The following is a 21,097-nucleotide window of genomic DNA, read 5'->3' as shown; positions in this document are numbered from 1 at the left end:
GCTTTGATCAATTCAAGTTCTTAGTGAGTCTCTAAATTATTCTTTTGTGACTATACATATATGCATTGTGATATGTGTGTACATACATGTAAATGTATGTGTATATATGCACACACATACATGCACATATACTCTCTATGTATATGAAATACACATAAAATATAGCCATACATACATATAAGTGTATAATATGTATACACATAGACACACATTTATACAATAAGAGAGAAAACTATATATGTATATATACACAGTGTAGATTTATATATATATATCTATACATGCACCTGTGACACAAATATATACCATGTGTATGTACATGTATTATAAATATGAATATGTGCACATATATGTACATGCACGTGCAGTCAAATACACGTGTATATGCAACCACACAAGTGCATATATGTATGCACACATATTTACATGTGCATACATGCAAATACACAAAAAACACAGACATCTTTTTCTTTTGTAGGGGACTCTGAAAAGAGACCAAACATGCAGCTCTGAAGAGATCAGAAATAAGCTAAATTTAAAAACTAGGATAAGAAACAAACTAATACTTGAATAATATTATGTTTAAAAACCAAAACAAAACAGTAAAATTAAACCAGAGGAAAGGTGTACCAAAAAGAGAGCTAGACCTCAGAGTAAAGAAAATATAAGTTTATTTCTGTTCTTGATAGATACTATGTTGCCTAGGACAATTCTCTGTACCTCTCAGAGCCTTAGACAAACCTAAGACTATAAGATGCATGGCTTGATAACAACACTAAGATACAGAGCAGGCATTGCATTGAGAGGAGCTCTCTTTATTCATGAAATCACTGGAAGAGGAAGTTTTCTCTATTAATGCAAATAGATCCATGGTGGCTCTGAAGGAGTCTGAGACAAAGAGACAAACACTAAAACCTTCAGGATGCATGGGGTTGAAAGAAAAGCTTTTTTTTTTAAGTTAAATTATAGCAATAGATTTGCTCAAGAAGCAAGACTCTTTAACTGTATATTTGTTTTCTTTGGATCTAGAAGGCAGAACTAGAAGCAAAACATATTGTAGCTGCCATGCAGTACATTTTAGCTTGATGTTAGGCAGCTCACTAACAATTACACCTTGGTTCATCTACTTCCTCTAACATTTTCTAACAGTGAGACCATTGAAAAGTTGTTGAATCTGCCAGATCCTTTGTTTCTTCATCTGAAAAATGAGTATAACTTGTGTAACACCTTACTAACCCATGATGTTATTGTGAAGAATAAATCAAATAATATACATAGATCACTCCTATAAATGGCAGCTATTTCTATTGCTTAAAGTCACATAGTCATTTGGAAATGCTAGGACAACTACCCAAATTTCCTGACTTTTTGTCCATTTTTCTTACCAATTCAGTGTAGGTTGAGGCAGTATTTAAATCCTTTATTAAACATTTATTTTTTTTTCCTTTACCAGTTTTTGGCAGTTTGTTAGAGTCACAAGAGACACATTTTTTTTTTTGAGGGAGGAGAAGGCAAGGCAATTGGGGTTAAGTGACTTGCCCAAGGTCACAATGTTAGTAAGTGTCAAGTATCTGAGGTCAGATTTGAATTTAGGTCCTCCTGATTCCAGGGCCAGTACTCTTTTCACCGTGCCACCTAGCTGCTGCACAAGAGACTCATCTTTCTGGTAAATTTATATTTTTTCTAGAAGAAGGGAGAAAACTTAAGACACAAGCTAGAAATGTCTTCCTACCCTCAATGACTCAGAATTCTTTTTAATAATAATTAAGTATCTAGGTTGATTGACAAAGCTTTTACTAAGTGCTTTCTGTATACTAGTCCCTGTGCTAAACACTTGGGGTATAAGCAACCAAGACAATTGGTGCCCTCAAAGTTTTGTTTGTTGTTCAGTTGATTCAGTCCCATTCTTTGTCACTCCATTTTGGGATTTTCTTGGTAGAGATGCTGAAATAGTTTTCCGTTTACTTATGCAGTTCATTTTACAGGTGAGTAACTAAAGCAAACAGGGTTGAGTGACTCGCCAGGGTCACACAGCTAGTAAGTGTCTGGTGCCAGTTTTGTGAAGATGAGTCTTCCTGACTCCAAGCCCAGTTCTCTAACCATTGTACCCTCAAGGTTCTTAAAGGGAGGAGACAATATTTAATGGAGAGTTAGAAGGGGAGTGACGTAATATCTCTTAGGTGTTGCGGTGTGGAGACAGGAAGAAACTAATGATCCAAAGAAACCTAACCGGAGGACCTTTAGTTCCTTAGTGGATCAATTGTCTGTCAGTACTGTTTGCTAGCTGCATCTTGTCAAGGAGTGGCTCCTTTACAACAGAATTATAAAATGTGGGGAGCAAAGCTTTTCTTTGCAGTGTTGTTCCTACTAAATATATGATTGTTATTGCTAGCTCCTCATTCTACAATTGAAGTAGCATTTTCAAGGACACTACCTTTCTAATCCTTCCTTAATTTTTATTTTTTAAAACATTCGTAGACTCTTCCCTGCTCAGACTTATGTGAGTATAACTGCCACAGAGTAGATCCCAAAGAGGTTTATGGTGTTGATGAAAGATTGGCAGCCCTGGAAACTTAAACCCAAGGGTGGCATAAACCAGAACAAGTTGTCCCTATTCATGTTCTGAAACATTGGCCTTGCCAGAGGTGATGCCTCAAGGGTTAGAAAAGCTGTTACATATTCAATGTCCAATCGATTTTCATCAGCAGATTCTTGAGACAAAGGACATGGCTGCTTACTGTGATGGGACATGAGGACTTGTTTCTTTTTGAATGACTGGGCATGATTGATAGTTCTAGGCATGGTACTGACCACAATGAACATGAGTTAAACTGCAGGGATATGTTTGTGAAACACAGCAAAATTTCATAGGTTTTGAGCCCAGTCTGGAAAGAGCATTAGCAGCTAATCAGCACAATGTAAACACTGTGCTAAGGCATCTATCATGTTACTCTGCATATGGTATTTTGTTGTTGACTCTTGTCTAACTCTTCCTGATCCTATTTTAGAGTTTTCTTGACAGAGACACTGGAGTGGTTTGCCATTTCATTCTCCAGTTCATTTTACAGATAAGGAAATTGAGACAATCAGGGTTAAGTGACTTGCCCAGGGTCACAGCTAGTGTCTGAGGTCAGATTTGAGCTCAGGAAGGTGAGTGTAATGGCAAGCACCCTAGCATCCCCAGGGTGGCTGCCAACACAGGTTCTAAGATTTGCTTTTCTAAAGGAAAGCAACTCAAAATGGGTTAATGATCTTGCTTTAATCAATCAAATATATCATTTACCTAGTTCAGGGGAAAAAGTCAGTACTGAGAACTTCAGAGTATACAGACAGAAGTTACAAGAAGACAGAGAAAGATTTCAGCAGACAGGCCTCCAACTGTCTGACCATTACATCCATACCTAGTTACAGTTACCAGAGAGGGAAGAACCAACATCTGGGTTTTCAAAGCCAGGGGGCTCGATGACTACCCAGAATCTTGTCTGGTCAAATCACACAACACTTCTCAAAGTGAGCCCCAAAACAAAAGCCTCACATTAGGGTATATATAGCCTTCTCTTGGCTCAGAGAATGTCACAACCCTTGTGACCCACTGCTCAATCACAGAGCACAAAGGTGTGGGCATTCCTGAAAACCAAGCCTCCTGCCACAGGCTCCATGTGACCACATTCAGCCTATTAGGGGCAGAGCATATTTTCAAATCAATGAGGGTTCTCAGAGTCATTTAAGCCTATCAAAGGGCCTAGAGGCAGGGAAGATATTGAATTCCCATTCCCATAACAATGAGTCTTCTTGACTTCAGGCCCAAAACTCTATCCACTATACCACCTAGTTGCCCCCTGAAAAGTACTCGATAAATGCTTAAGTCAAAACATGTCCCAAGGATGTGCTCTTAATGAGGAATGTTTTTATGCCTGTGACCATGTTAAAAAAATGCCTAGCATAGTGCCCTGCACACAGTACATGCTTAATGATTTTTTAAACTATTAGCTTTTAATTCGTTACACAACTTTTACCCAAGCTCATTAACCAACAAGGTGACAAAGACAATAAAAGATGAGAGCAATCAACGTTGGAGAGGTTGTGTAAAGATAAGCATACTAATACACTGTTGGTGAAGCTATGAATTGGTCCCATCACTTTAGAAAGCAATTTCAAAATGTGCTAATTAACAAAATGCCCATACCCTTTGACCCAGAAATCTCACTACTAAGCTTACACATCAGAGAAGTCAAGATAGAAAAGTCTTCTATACACCAAATTATTTATAGCAGTCCTTTTTGTATTGGGAAAGAATTAGAAGCAGAGTAGACATCATCATTTGGGGAATGGCTAAATAAACTATGAAACATGAATATAATAGAATGTTACTGTTTTCTAAGGATGGATAGAAAAGATTTTATTGATATAGGGAACTCCTGGGGGAGGAAAATCTTTTTAATAAAGCAGATCAATGCCTTTTATGCAGTTGCAGAAAATTACAGCGAGCACTGAGATGTTAAAGTTACTTTTGAGGGGTCACAGAACCAGTGTATGTCATAGGTATGATGTGAAAACAGTTTTTCCTTGCTCAAAGGATAATGTCTGCTACAGACCATGCTGCCTCTAATTATGCTATGAGAAACTGGTTGGTGGTTGGTTGTTGTCCTTCTTGAAGAGGCCCAAAATTACATTATGATACTGGAGTCACATTACAGTGTGACTGACTGTGGGTGATCAAATAACATGAACTCTGAATGCTCTTCCACAAGTCAGGCATAGATGGTCCATGGGAACATTTGGGGTGGATTCTTTTGAGTTATTTCAATTCTGCTTTGTTCATAGAGGACAGCACTTTCTTTGATGAGGGCACGCCATGTTAGTCAACTATGGGTATGAGGAATACACAGGAGCACAGGGAAATATATTAATCAAAAGCAAAGTGAAATAAGTAGAATCTGATAAATAATATGTGTGATGACTAAGACAATGCAATTGGAAAGAGCATCAATAACAAAAAAATCAAAACTGAATGCTGTAAGATTATGATGAAAGTTGGCCTGAAGAAGAGATATGAAAACAGAACTTCTTTCTTTGCAGATGTGGGGGACTACAGGTGTGAAACACGGCACGTAATATTGGACTTCATTGATATGCTGGATACTTTCACTGAACTTATTTTTTTTTCTTCCTTTTTTTTACCCTTTGTTATAAGGTATGATATTCTAGGAGTGGGTCAAGGAGTCAGGGATATATTGGGAAATGAAGGTGATAAGAAAAAAATAAGTACTCTATATGAAACTTTTCAAAATGGTGTTGAATTACATTTTAATACAGTAAGGAGCATCTCCATAGAGGAATATAGAGTGTGTATCCTATTCAAGGATGTGATAGCTCTTTCTACCCTGGACAGAATGTATCTAGAATATGGTGTAGAGTTTTGAGTGGCACATATTAGGAAGGACCAGGATGATGTAGGGTCTTGAGATCATGCTCTATGAGAATTAACTGAAGGAACTCATGATTTTCTTAGAGAAAAAAAGACATAGAAATCATGATGAATATCTTCAAGTATTTGAAGGGCTGTTGGGGCAGTGAGATGGCAGGGGCCAGAGCAATGGACCTGGAGTCAGGAAGACTCATCTTCCTAGGTTCAAATATTTACTAGCTATGTGACTCTGGGCGAATCACTTAACCCTGTTTTTCTTAGTTTCTTTATCTGTAAGATTATCTGAGCTCGAGAAGGAAATGTCAAACCATTCCAGTATTATTGCCAAGAAAACCCCCTCTGGGGACAAGAAGAGTTAGACATGACCAAAAAATGACTGAGCAGCAACAACAATTTGAAGTGCTGTTACATAGAAGAGAAATTAGACTAGCTATGATTGGTTTCAGAGGACAGTAGTAGGAGCAAAAAGTAGAATCTACAGAGAGGCAAATGCTGAAAGAAAAAAATCCATAAATTACAATCATTCAGACATAAGAGGGAGCAGATCATTCCTCTTTTCAGATTTTAAAATGAAAGTTGAACTCCTTACTTGTTTGGAAGAACAGAATGTAAACTTTTTGAGGCAGGCAATTTGTTTTGCTTTGTTTTCTTTCTTTCTTTTTTTGTCTTAGCATCCCTAGCAACTATGAAAATGTCTGGTACATAGTAGGAATTTATGTGGCTGGATGTCTGAATGAGTGAATGGAGTAGAAGCAATTCTCACTTAGAGATTGAACTAGATGACCCCTTCAGAGTTTAAATTTCCATGATTCTCAATTCTTGAAAAGTGCTCCTCAAATAAGGGAAATAAATACCTTACTTAAAAGCTGTTAAGTCAAGGAATGATGGGTTAAGTAAAATAGAAGGAGTAATACATATACTTCCCTAATTTAGCCACCAAGAAACATCAAAATTAAAGCCTAGTGTTCAGTCTGCATGTGGCTGATTTTGTCCTACTGGCTCACTAATCCTTTCTTGGAAAGGACTTGATTAAAGTATGTTAATCATTTTGCTAAATGGCAGGCCAACATGGCAGAATCAAGAGAATTTGAAAATTAGCCACCCACCAGTACCGCTACAATGTCTGTATCCCAAAGAGATATAAGAGAAAAAAGAAAAGTACTATGTGTACAAAATTATCTGTGACACTTCTTTTAGTGGTGGCAAAGAATTGGAAGTTGAGGGGATGGCAATCAATTGGGGAATGACTAAACAAGTTGTTGTATATGATTGTGATGGAATACTATTGTATTTTAAGAAATGATGAGCAGGATACTATCAAAAAACATGGAAAGACTTGCTTGAGCTGATGCAAAGTGAAATGAGCAGAACCAGGAGAACACTGTACATAGGAACAGCAATATTGTATGACGATCTACTATGAATAACTTAGGTATTCTCAGCAATACTGAATCAAGGTAATTCTGTGGGACTTATGATGAAAGTTGCTGTTCATCTCCAGAGAAATAATTGGCAAAGTCTGAATGCAGAGCAAAGTTACTTTTATTTACTTTCTTTATATTTTTTTTTTGTCTGTGTTTTCTTTCACAGAATGACTTACATAGAAATGTGTTTTGCAAGATTACACATGTATAACTTTTGTCAAGTTGCTTGCCTTCTCAATGAGGGAGTGAGGTGAAGGAGAGAATTTAGAACTCAAAATTGGGAAAAAAGAATATTGATATTATTTTACATGTAATTGGGAAAAATAGAATATTAAATAAGATTTTAAAAAAGATCAACTATTATTGAATAAGTCATTTTGACCATTATAAATTCCCCAATTAACTATAAAGGTGTAGCAGCAAGCACCCCAGGGTCCCCAGGGTGGCTGCCAACACAGTTTCTTAGATCTGTTTTGATAAAGGAAAGCAACTCAAAATGGGTTAACAAGCTTACTTTAATCAGTCAAATATGTATCGTTTACCTAGTTCAGGGGAAAAAGGTCAGCACCCCGAACTTCAGAGTATACAGACAGAATTATCAGGACAGAGAAACAGATCAAGTAAACAGTTTCCAAACTGTCCAACCATTACATCCATACCAAATCAACATCTGAGTTTTTCAAAGCAGGGGGACTCTCAACAATGGCTTCCTAGAGTTTCATCTGATCAAATCACAGAACACTTCTCAAAGTGAGCCCCAATGCAAAGCCTCACATCAGAGATTATATAGCCTTCTCCTGGCTCAGAGAATGTAACAACCTTCTGGACCCACTGGCCAGTCAAAAAGTATCTACTGAAAAACAAGCCTCCTACCCCAGGCTCCAGGTGCACTTTAGCCTAGGGGCAGGGAAGATCTTAAAAATTTACATTCCCATTACAAAAGGTCATATGAAGAAAGACACTATCTGCATCTAGAGAAAGAACTGACAAATAGAAGAATATTTTTACACATATATACCTATCTGTGTCTAATGATAGCTATCTCTAAGATGGGGAAAGAAAAAAGGAAATTTACTTGATAGCTTTATTATATATTTAAAAGGAATGGCAAGTTGTACATAATGGATTTGTAGTTCCATGTGCAGTCATCTTTTTGATTATACTAAGTTATAGTATATATATATATACATATATACATATATATATATATATATATATATATATATAAAGGAAATGCTAGTTTTATTCCATAAATTAAAAAAAAGATTACTAGTCACCTGCATAAATTTTGTACCACTCATGATTATATTGAAGAAACTGGGTATCTACCTCACTTACCCACTGACTCTTCTAAGATTCGTATCACAATGTACCAGCTTGGAATAGCTATTACAACTTCAATTTAAGTGCATACCTTTCTCAGCAAGATATTATTTGTCCTCGCACAAGAAAACTATTTTCTGAAGTGTCATTAAAAATTCATTTGTTCCTAAGAGTGTGGAGGAATCAAAACATTTTATAGGTGACAAAGTTCCATATTGTGTTTTAAAGAACAGTTGTTTGTGGAAAACTATAAAATGGGCCAATTTCTGTTAGGGACTTTAAAATTTAAGATCACAAATCTAGAATTGTAAGGAACTTCAGAGGCCATCTAGTCCAGATCCCTCATTTTAAAGATGAGAAAACTTTGATCCAATAAAGCTAATTTACTTCCCTAAGCTATTTCAGGTAATAACAACAATATTAATAATAGCTCACATTTCTATGACACCTTAAGTTTACAAAGTGTTTATACTTAATCTCATTTTATCTTCACAACAACCTCGTGAGGTAGGTGTTATCCTGACCCCCATTTTATAGTTGAGGAAACTGAGGCAGACAAAGTTTAAATAATAAGTGAAAGAGGAATATGGTGGGAGCATCCAGGGTTGTTGTCTAGGAAGGTATATTTGGTAATAGAATAAGGGGCAAGAGACTTAAGAGCAGTAGATAGTATAGAGCCTAACTGATCCAGCCAGGGGTTGAGATTGAGAGAAGATGAAGATGACATTGCAAGGAGACAGATGAGAATAAATCTATAGATTTACAACAAATCTCAGAGCCTGAATAGATTGTAGTGGGATTCTAGTCATAACCTTTTCCTTGCTCAGGGTTACACAGCTAGAACGTGTCTGAGGCAGCATTCAAACTCAGAACTATTGTCCAACTCTCTTTTCTACTATGATACCTACAATGTCTTAGAAGTGAGAAGTAGAAACTCAGGTTCTTTGACATTTTCCAATGCTCTTTCTACCCTTTAATATTCCTGTTTAGATTGTGGACAAATCCCTTGTATTCTAAAATTCCTCAGGTTTTTTATCTGTAAAATGGGGAAGAGAGGCAGTTTAGTGTGGTAAATGAATGGCTGACCTTGGGTATCAATTTTCACCTTTTACATGGACTAGCTTTGCCAAAATGAGCAAGTCGCTTAACTGTTAAGGTGACTCTCTAGGATTATACAGCTCATAGTCTGGCCCTTCCTTCCTTGTAGATTTTATCCTTTCAGCTTCCTAGATAACCTGACCTTTCTGAGAATTGCACCCCCCCCCCCGCTTCCCTTTTTGCACTTCTCCATCTTTCACTTAGATTGGGGAGGTGTCTCCATAGAATATCTTATAGAAACTGCTGAAATTCTTTGTAGAAACAGACTCAAGTTTATCTGTTTCAGTCTTATATTGAGCATTGTCATAGTGCCTCGGTATATAGAAGGTATTTAATAAATATTTGTTAACTTAGATAAATGCATGTTACTCATAGAAGCAATGTGCTTGAGTTATATAAGCAATGCACACAATGAGGAATTTTCTAGCTCTGGAACTTGTGGCTCTCATCGTATCCTGGGTTTATTGACAGTGTTGAGAGAAGACTTTTTTATAGTACTAAAGGTACTTGGTTTAAGGGTAATATATAAAGTGGGGCATTTATTTAGATTAGTATTTATCAAAATAAATTTGCGTTTTTTCTTTTTAAAAATAAAATCAGTTTGTGTTTTGGTATGTGTTGAGAGAGTTATTTTGGCTTATTTTAGAGGTCTTCTATAAAATCTATCCATAATTATGGTAATTATGATTACAAAGTTGGGCCCCAAAGATAAGGTGTAAGAAGATACCTGTCTATCTTCTTTGCAGAGTTAGGTAACTATGAGTGTATTTCTTTTTCAATGTTCTCATTAGTTTTGCTGACCAGCTCTTTCCCCCATTCTCTCTCCCCTTATAAGGGATACATTTTGAGAGGAGAAGGCAAAGGGGATACATTGAAATATATAAGCAACATAAAAACAAAAAATATCAATTAAATTATTTTTTTAAAAAGGAAAAACTAGAACATTCAACAGAGGTGAAAAAATGCCTTTCCTTTCATTTAGATGCAACTTGCAGTTATGGAATGTTGCATATTAGACACAAAGTGCCAGTTTTGTTGGGTGATTTTCCTTTTGACATATATACATGTTTATACATGTATATATGTGTGTATGTGAAATGTGTGTATGTAAGTCTATTACAAAGGAAAGTTCACTCAGTGGGGAAGTTTTGGAAACGTATATTCAGAAACTAATGGGATGTAAAAACAAAAGGTGTTCAGGCAACTTTATTTTTAAAATCCTTATAGGAAAATGAGCAGCTAAGCAGATTGTAGTTGCTGAGTGAAATCTGAAGCTGGGATATAAGACTCACCAATAGGAAAGCAAGAGAATGAGCAACTGTGAAGTTAGGAACTGCTTGTTAGGAGCTGAGAGAACATGTCTTGTCTGGGCTTATCCCAATCTGAAAACCTGACACAAATAAGGGGAAGTTATTGAAAAATGCTGGGGCCACCCACCAGTTGGAAATCAGTTTCAACCATCCCTCTCCATGAGAATAGAAATAATTAAATTTTATTTAAAAATAGACATCTTGGGTTGTAACAGATGTGAAGTCTGATAATACAATTTACCTTCAGAGTTAATTTTCAGTACAGTTAATTACAGTTAATTTTCAGGTACATTAACACTAAGTGGAAAGCTTATAGGATTAGGAGTCAAGAGACTTGGAATCTATTCCAAATTTTCCACTAGCCAGCTGTGTGACCTTGGTCATGACACTAGGCCTTTATTTTCTCATCAATAAACTGAAAGGTTATGACTAGATGACTTCTAGTGTGCATTCCAACTCCTCTACAATCTCTCCAGGCTCTGAAATTTCTTCTTGTTCTAAATCTATAGATTTAGTCTCATCTCCTCCCTTATTGTATCCCTTTGAATTGTCTTCCCTTCTCAATCTCAGCCTATACGCTATGCTATCTATTATAATTATGTCTCTTGTTCCCTTGTCCTGTCACCAAATATACCTTAATAGACCCCAGCCCTGGATTATTCCTACCATAGTCCTCTTTCACTCCCATTCACATATTGTTGACATAGTATGGAGGAAAAAATCTAAAGTGCTGATTGGGTTCACCACAAATTTATTTTCTCTAATCTCAAATGGACCCTCAATGCAGCAAGGCAATGTTTTTTACACATCCCCAATCAATTCACTATCTCACTTACCATAGCAGCTGTTCCAAATCTTTGAATTTTTCTTCAGGCCTCCCACTGCATTCCTTCCCCACCTTATCAGCTGAGGTCCTTGAAAAAATTGAAGCCATAGGCTACAAGATCCCTTTTCTTCTCCTCATCTCCTGTCTCTCTCATATTATTCCTAACTATCTTCTCTATTGTGCTCTGTGATAAAGAGGTGGCTCTTTTCTTTGTTTAGGTCAATGCTTCTACTTTTACCTTTTCCTTGTCAAGGCCAATAATTCTTTTTTTTTAATTTTATTTATTGGGGCAGCCAGGTGGCGCAGAGAGTAAGAGCGCGGCCCAGAGTGGGAGACCCAGGATCAGTTCTGACCTCAGATACTTAATGCCCACACAAAATAACTGGCCATGTAACCTTGAGCAAGTTACTTAACCCCAATTGCTTTAAAATTTTATTTATTTTATTCTGAACTTAAGAAATAAAACAAACATTTCCAAAACATAAAAAAATAGAGGGGAGGAAAGATGATTGCACATGAAACTGCAGATCTATTATGTACAATTTGCTATTTCTTATAAATATATAATAAAATATTATGTAACATTATTTTTCCCCTTTTTTTTCTCCCCTCCCACCCTAGAGCTGGCTACAATTAGACACAAATATGTACACACATGCATACATATATGTAAAATCATTCTTTAAGTCTATCAGTTCTCTGTATTGAGTATCTCTGGATGCAGATAGCATCTTCCTTCTTAGGTTCTTTGTAGTTAATTTGGGTATTTATAATAATCAGAATGACTTAGTTGCTCAAAGTTGTTCTTAAAACATGATTGTTCCTACTGCCAATACATCTACTTTGACCTTTGATACCATGCTCTCCTCTCTTTACCAGCACATTGCTGCATCATTTTCTCTCCATTCTCTGATCTCTTCCTATCTACTATAACCATCTTTCCAAGTTATCGATGATCTCTTAATTGCCAAGTTTAAAGGCCTTTTCTTAATCTTTATCTTTCTTGATCTCTCTGTAGTCTATGTCACTTTAGATTACACTCTATAATCTCTTTTCTCTAATGTGTGTGTGTGTGTGTGTGTGTGAGACGCTGCTGTCTCTTTGTTCTCTCTCTTTTTTTTTTTTTTTTAGCAATCAGGGTTAAGTAACTTGCTCAAGGTTACACAGCTAGTTATTTCTGGATGTGGTGCTAAGTATCTGAGCCCAGATTTGAACCCCAGGTCATCCTGACAGTGGAGCCAGTGCTCTTACTTGCTGAGCCACCTGGCCGCCCCTAAGCAATTGGGGTTAAGTAACTTGCTCAAGGTTACACAGCCAGGTGTTTCTGGGTGGGTGCTAAGTGTTTGAGCCCAGATTCGATCCACAAATCATCCCAACAGTGGAGCCAGTGCTCTTACTTGCTGTGCTACCTGGCCGCCCCCCTTGGTTCTCTTCATATCTACCTAGGCACTCCTTAGTTCCTTTGCTGTATCTTTATCCAAGACATGTCCACTGAGTTCCCTCAACTCTCTGCCTTGGCCCTTGTGTCATCTCTCCCTGTACTACTGTACTTGGTAATTTCATCTGTTCCCATGAATCCAATTTTCATCCCTGTGCTGAAGATTTTGAGACCAATTTGTCCAGTTCTCTGTGACCTTTCTCCTGACTTCCAGTCTCCTACCTGCAAACTGCCTACTGAATATTTCAAACTGGATGTTCAAACTTAACATTCCAAAATTGAACTCATTATCTTTTCCCCAAAGCCTTTCTCTATTCTTAAATTTCCCATTATTTTGTAGAGGGTACCACTGTCTTCCCAGTCACCTAGTTTCACAGCCTCAGTGCCATTCTCAGCTCTTCAATATCTTTCACTACCTATGTCTAATCAGTTGTCAAGACCTGCTGTTTCTACCCTGATAACATCTCTTATATCTGACTCTTTCTCTGCTCTGACACTGGTACCACCATGGTGCAATCCCTTATCACCTCATACATGAACTACTGAAATAGCCTGCTGGTTGGTCGCCCAGCCACAATTCTCCCTCACTTCATTCTAGCCTACACTCATCTATCTAATTGATTTTCCTTATGTACAGGTATGACCATGTCATCTCCCTTCCCCCTGACCCACATTCCTTAATTCCAGTGGCTCCTTATTACCTCTAAGATTAAATACAAATTTCTTTGTTTGGCATTTATATCTCTTCACAATCTTGCCCTTTCCTATCTTTCCAGTCTCATACCTTATTCCCCTCCATATACTTTGAGATCTAGTGGCACTGACCTCTTTGCTGTTCCTTGCACAGAATAGTCTATGACTTCCCCCATACCTGAAATTCTCTACTACCTGCTTTCCTTAAAGTATCAGCTAAAATTCTGCCTTCTATCTACAAGATGCCTTTCTCCTTCCTTTTTGTTCTTAGTACCTTCCCTCTGAGATTATCTCTAATGAACATTTAAGTGCTTACTATGCATCAGGCACTATGCTAAGTGCTTTGAAAATATTATTTCATTTAATCCTCATAAGAGAGAGGGGGAAGGAGGAAGGCAGAGAGAGTGAGAAAGTAAGTAGTAACAAAGGAGGAGGGAGAAACAGGGAATGAGAGAGAAAGAATGAGGGAGGGGCTCAGGGAAGGAGAGAGAAAGGGAGAGAGGTATGGTAGATTGAGGGTAAATCTTGGGTTCAGGTTCTTCTGACATATATTTGCTATGTACCCTTTGAGAAGGTATTTAACCTCCCAATCTTTTGAGTGACTCTCAGACTTTAAGTTCTGTAAGTTTCAGAGAAGGTGCTGACTTGCCTAAATAGAGAATGTTTCCTCATCTCTAAGGAAGATCCTAGACTAGTGAAATAATATTTCTGGTCTATCAGTTAAAAATCATTTAAGTGATTACTTTGCACCAAGCACTGTGCCAGGTGTTGGAGATTCAACTAGAAAAAGTGAGACAGCGCCATGTTTTCAAGAAACTATCACTGTAATTAGGGAGAACAATATATACAAGAAAGTACAGCTGAAGTGTGGATTGAAAGGCCTAGAAGTTCTAAGGGTGTTTCAGTATGTCAAAAGAATAAAACCAAGGGTCTTAGTTTACTCAAAGAGGTCATGTAACAGTGCTGCTCATCTGAAGGATTAGATCGAAGGTAGGTAATGAGGCCTGGAGGATCTCAGGAGGAGGCAGCAGCAGAACAGATGATAGGGCTAACCTGCATAGTTTAGGGCCCAGAGAAGGGGACAAGGTGGAATGAATGTGACACCAGTGATTTGGAGGACACAGAGGCAGAATAGAAAAGCTTGACTTGCCTTTCATGTGTGTTCCAGGTTCACATGAACTTCTGCAGGTATGTCCTTCACTCAGGTGCTCTAGTCACATGTATATATCACTTATATGACTTGAGATCAATTTACAGAGCCACTCTTCCCATTAAGAATGTGTATATTTGTGGGAGAGTGAGTACAAGATTTATTGGGGCATGTTCTTACTTTTATTACCATATAATTTTATTAAATGTCATTGTTCTTTAACTAGCTGTGTCTTTGGACTAGAAAAAAATCAACATATAAGTTAGGACACTTGACCTATGATTTGGAGAGGACTCTGTCCTATGAAGTATCTAGTACTTTGGATAGTTTCCTGGGAACCTATAGGTGAAAAGAACCCATTATGAGTTATACACTGTAGAAATAATAAAAACTGGGCTGGTTAGAGAAGGAATGAGTTAAAAAATATATATATAATATGGCTATGTCACTATAAATATATATATGTGCATATATACACATATACAATCTCTATATACTTTGGGAAGCTATATATATTATATAATACATGTATATATGGTAATACATATCTATTACATATTGATATATCTTTATATATCTACATATATAAAGAAAAGATATATATGTAGGCATGTATATGTGCAATAGATGTTTGCACATTTTCTCAAAGTTTAATGAGGAAGGTATGAGCTAGTTTAAATGGGTTATGAACTGTACTTTGGAGGGAATATCCGCATAAATGAAATTATAAATGCATTGAAGTGTTTAAGTGTCTTAGTGATAATAATGAAGACTTTATCAAATTTAATTACTTTAGTAAATTCTTAAAAGCTTCTTTATGGTGTTTATATGTAGTACTCTAGTCTGATAGAGTGTGGGGAGGAAAAGTGCTGTTTCTACTTGTTAATTATTCACTGGGCTATAAAGGTTGGTCAATATGTTCTCCTAATGCTTGTAATTGGCATACTGGGTGTGTTTATAAAACCAGCTTTTAACCAAGTGACTATGGAAATTCAGAACAGTTTGTGAGTCTGTTCCAAGAACAAAAGAAAGATATTAGTTAAAATAATATAAGGTATTTCTTTAGTCAGAGGGAGTGTTAGTAGAAAATGATATGACTGCATGGAATCTGTAAGTCACACCAAGTCAGTCTTCATGGGGGTCTGGATAAAGCTTTCTAGAGGATTTCTCCTAAGATGAACTTTGTTTTACAGGAGTAAGGGGGAAATGAAGGTAAGGGAAACACAGAACAGCAGGAATCCCCAGACTGTATAGCCAGACAGTAAGTTTGAGTAATTTGCAATCATTTTAGGACTCAAGTGTCAATGCTCATAGAGCCAAGTTAGATGTCAGGAAAATGAAAGGCACAGTTCTGAGACCAGAGTGGTATTGTTTTTTTTTTTCTTTTTTCTGGGGGTGGGGTGGGGTACCTTCTTGTGGATTAGTGATGAGCCAAGGAGATACAAATAACATTTTCCACAAACCAGTCATTCTTAACCTTTCTAGGATTGTTTTTACTTTTTCAGTGTTTAATTTCTCTACTTAATTTTTTTTAAATGAAGTGAGTAGATATTTGTCTTAACTTTTTTTGAACACTATAAGAGATTGGGTGTGAGTCAGTGGAACAGACAATCTATTTGACATCACTGAACTTGGTTTTACATCCTCAATCTGTCACTTATTTCCAATGAGACTTTGAGCAAATCATTTGACTGCTCTGGGCCTTGGTTTCCTCATCCACAAAGTGAGGACATTGGACTTGATGAAATATAAAGTTCCTTCTAGCTACACAGAACTATGATCTCTGCTATGAAATGAAAATGATTTGAAATAACTTTGTTTTGAATATTTTTTGAGAACCTCACACTACTCCATGTAATATAATTTTTTTTTTAAAGAAATCAGGGTTAAGTAACTTGCTCAAGGTTACACGGCCAGTTATTTCTGGGTGTGGTGCTGAGTATCTGAGCCCAGATTTGATCCAGGTCATCCCGACACTGGAGCCGGTGCTCTTACTCGCTGAGCCACCTGGCCACCCCTAAGCAATTGGGGTTAAGTAACTTGCTCAAGGTTACACGGCCAGGTGTTTCTGGGTGGGTGCTAAGTGTCTGAGCCCGGGATTCGATCTCCAGGTCTTCTCAACACTGGAGCCGGTGCTCTTACTCGCTGTGCTACCTGGCTGCCCCCATGTAATATAATTTGAGTAATAGAGGGTATAAAAATAATTGACAACAAAAAACAACCTAAATCCTGAGTTGGTAAAGAGTTACTGAAATACTAAAGTATAGGATGTTGGGTGAAAAAATCATGGGCAATGTAATCCAACCAAATTTTATAGATCCTGAAGAAGAAATTATCTGGCAAGAATTACATAGAGTTAAGCATTTGTGGTGAACCAGCAAGATTTGCTGCTAAAGGGCCTTCAGATTGTTTATAGTAAATAGTTTAGGGTTTAGCAATTTGAGTTAGAGGCAAGAGGAATTTTCTAGCAATGAGTAATTAGGTTCTTTTCCTTTTCTAAATTCTTCACTGACTTTAATTTGCAATACCTGGTCTTTTAGGAAGATTATAACTTCTCCCTTCTTTAAAGCATTTTTTTTTTGCTTTTTGGAGGAGGGAAGGCAGGATATTTGGGGTGACTTGCCCAAGGTCACATGGCTAGTAAGTGTTAAGTGTCTCAAGCTGGATTTGAATTTAGGTCATCCTGACTCCAGGGCCAGTGCTCTATTCACCGCCCCTCAAACCAAATTTCTGCTCTATTTTCTCCCAGTTGGTCAAGTTTTGATAGTGTTTCTCTTTATGGACTTTAATAACTAAGATTACCAACTAGTTGGAATTTATCTGGTTTGGTCAGTATCTTAAAGTGACAATAAAAGGCAAGCCCTGTTACAAAGTGTAGAATTGTGAATAGAGGGTTGGGAATCATTTGATTCAGGCACTGGCCTAATTCCAGTGCTACAAGAATCTAGGGAGATTTAATTGGCATAATTTGAACCAAATTTTATGCATATAATAATTAGTTTCCTCACTGCATGAACTTTTTTTAATACTAGGATAAAGTTTAGTTTGTAAAGTTAGTAACTGGTTAAATTAAAGGTGGTTACACAGGTACCATGGAGGCATCAGACAATTGCTATTTGTGTTATATTATTCATCAGTATGAATGCCTATTTCCTCTTTCTTTACTTTTCTTATGCTTTTTTTGCTTTAACTTATTTTTCTTTCTTTAGTTTATACTCCTTGCACTGCTTGATCTGTAAGCCCATGGATACTGGTTAGCTCTGATTTAGCCCCATAAAGCTTAAAAACAAAGATGACTTCCATTGTAAATGATATTGTTGTAAATACAGATTCTATGAACTTAACCATATTTCAACATAATCAGCTTCATTTTTATTATTTTATTTTATTTTAAAATTTTTTTGAAGCAATTGGGGTTAAGTAACTTGCTCAAGGTTACACAGCCAGTTATTTTTGTGTGGGTGCCGAGTATCTGAGGCCGGAACCAATCCCAGATCTCCCGATACTGGGGCCAGCACTCTTACTCACTGTGCCACCTGGCTGCCCCTAAGCAATTGGGGTTAAGTAACTTGCTCAAGGTTCATTTTTATTTTTATGCACTTTATTTTTTTTGCATTTAAAGACACATTTTAGAAGGTATGCATAAACTTCATTAGACTGCCAAAAAGGGTCCATGGAACAAAAAAGGTTTAGAACCTCTGCTGGCAGAATGAAAGAATTCTTGCAATTTAGATTAGTAAGTCATGATATGGAAGGACCATTCTTCCTTTACTCTGTTCTACTGTTAGATTTTCCATAACTAGAGGATGCTCTAATCAAAGTTAAATTTGGACATTACTGAGCTATGAAATTTAAAAACTCAATTGGCTAACTATCAGCTCTGATACCAGGAATATTAGGTAGATTGAGGAGTGTTTTATTTTTTGGATAAAACTTTGAGTTTGAGCTCACTTTTTGATACCTAGGATAATTTCGAGATGGTGGAATCAAGTTATTGAATGTGTATTTATTAATTTTTTCCCTAAGACCAGTCTGGTTATTATGAGATCCTGTGTTATCCTCCCTTTCTAAATCATTCCTCTCCCGAGGACTAAATAAAATCAGAGGGGACTTCAGAGACAAAAAGTGTGGCTTGAGGTAGAAGTATTTGCTGCTCACTATGCATTTTATTCTATGCCATCTTTCTGAAGAAATGGGAAATATATAAATACACATACACTGATTTTGTTTATCACCATGTCTTGGAGAAATTTAACTGATAATAGTCACTACAGTGGAGCCAAATGAACTAGCAAGCATGAAGCCATGAAGAATGCCATTTTAGAAGATGAGCTCATTTGCAAAGCACTAAAGAATAAACTGATGGAAACATGGATGGTTTTCTTCAGAAGGCCAGGTGTATGACCAATCTGAAGAAGACCATTCTAGGAGCACTTTTAAATATGGCTAGAAGACAGTTCACAAATGTTATTGACGTAGAAGATGATCTAGTGTTTCTAGTCTTATGAGCAATGACATTAAATCCACTTTTGGGCTCCATAGTCTTAGCACCCAGCATAATATGTATAAAAGTGGCAAAGGCTATTTAGCAAGTAAAGTTAGGATGAGCAGCTATAACTATATTCCTACCTAACTATATTCATACCAAAGAAATCTGTCTTGGAGTCACTACAATTTTTACAAGTGCTCAGGTGTGAATTTTCAAGACATTTTGGAGAAGATTCAAAAAGAATTATTCATTTATGCAACAAAGACTATGCCAGATGTAATCTAGGCATTGAATATACAGAGACAAAAATGAAACCATGCCTGTCTTCAGGAAGCATACATTCTTTTGGGGGAAACATTATGTACACAAGTGAATAAATGGAAAAAATCTAGAATCCTGATATGTGTTAGTATTCATATCAATTTAGATATTCCAGTAATGATAAAGATTACAACCTTTCCTGCCTGCTCAGCCTTTGTAATTCTTGTCCATATCTTTCCATAAATTCAGGTAGATCTCCCTCACTTTCTCCTGACATTATAAGTATATCAGTAGAACACTAGCATCATTTACCAGTTATCCCTTGCCTTTGCCTCATGGTCAGTTCATATTTTTTCCTGTCATATATTTCCTTGATGTCATCCTTTATGCTTTTTTCTTCTTTCAAATTCCTCATTGTTTATATATTAAAGCCTGTTCACACCAACCACACACCTAACCCCAATTCTCCTGACAGTATGTGTTCCATTTGTTGCTGCCACACAACCCTGAATTAAAGAGATGAATCTTTGATTTCTGTAGAAACATGAAAGTCTTTAAAGAATTTTACACCATACAGAAGGTAAAGTTCATTTTCCCCAATTATTTTCTTCACCCACTAATTATTTTTTTGTATTTTCTGTATCAGATATACTTATTGATAGACAAATCCTACAGGTTTTCTATAAAAATGAATACTGTATGCTAAACAATAGACATTTTTCTTTCACTTAGTCTTTTCTCTGGAAAACTATTGTGAGTCATTATGGATCTAGACAAGGAGATCCTACAGTTTCCCAATGTTTGATGCAATCAAGAAAGACAATGTGATCTACAAACTGGTACCTTTGGAGTACCTCACCATCTCTGGAATATTTAAACTTTTCCCTGGAACTCTTTCATAACAGTGGTGAACATTTGTAGTGAATCGGTCATCCTGTTTTATACTTTAAAAGATACTTGTAATGGATTTGCAGGCCTTCCTGAGTTCCAATCCAGCCTCAGCTACTACCTGTGTGACTCTGCGTAAGTCACTTAACCCAGTTTGCCTCAGTTTCCTCATCTATAAAATGAGCTAGAAAAGAAAATGGCAAATCAACACAGTATCTTTGTTAAGAATACAGTTAATGGGGTCACAATGAGTTAGACATGACTGAAAAAATGACTGAACAACAACAATCTTTCAAGGAATCTTTAATGATTTTGATATAGAGATGTGAGGCAATTTATTGGAAGAGTCCTTTTATGGTAATATTTTTTTAAAAATAGTGAACTTCTTCATAATCAACAAGTAATAAGTAGAGTAAGGACACTTCTTTACATCTTTTAGTCAATTACTTGATGGTAAAGAGATGATCCATTGTGGAATACTGCTTGTGGTATACTTCTTGTTCCCTACTAATACCCTCATTGAGAATCTACTCAACTCATATGTAAAAATTGATCCTCATAAAGATTTTTGTATAAGTTGAGAAGTATGTAGACCAGTAGTTTCTGATGGCCTTATCACTTTTTTGTATTGATTTGAGTTGTTTAGTGGTTTGAGATTTTTGTCCTGTGGCATTAGTATCTTCCTTCAAATACCTGGTCAACCAGTCTCTCACTGCACTATAATATATATATATATATATATATATATATATATATATATATATATATA

Source organism: Petaurus breviceps, unplaced genomic scaffold (assembly GCF_028583685.1).
Source record: "Petaurus breviceps papuanus isolate PSGF00001 unplaced genomic scaffold, PetGlider_PUasm1.0 90734, whole genome shotgun sequence".
In the NCBI taxonomy this organism is placed as follows: domain Eukaryota; kingdom Metazoa; phylum Chordata; class Mammalia; order Diprotodontia; family Petauridae; genus Petaurus; species Petaurus breviceps.
This window is presented reverse-complemented; position numbering follows the sequence as displayed.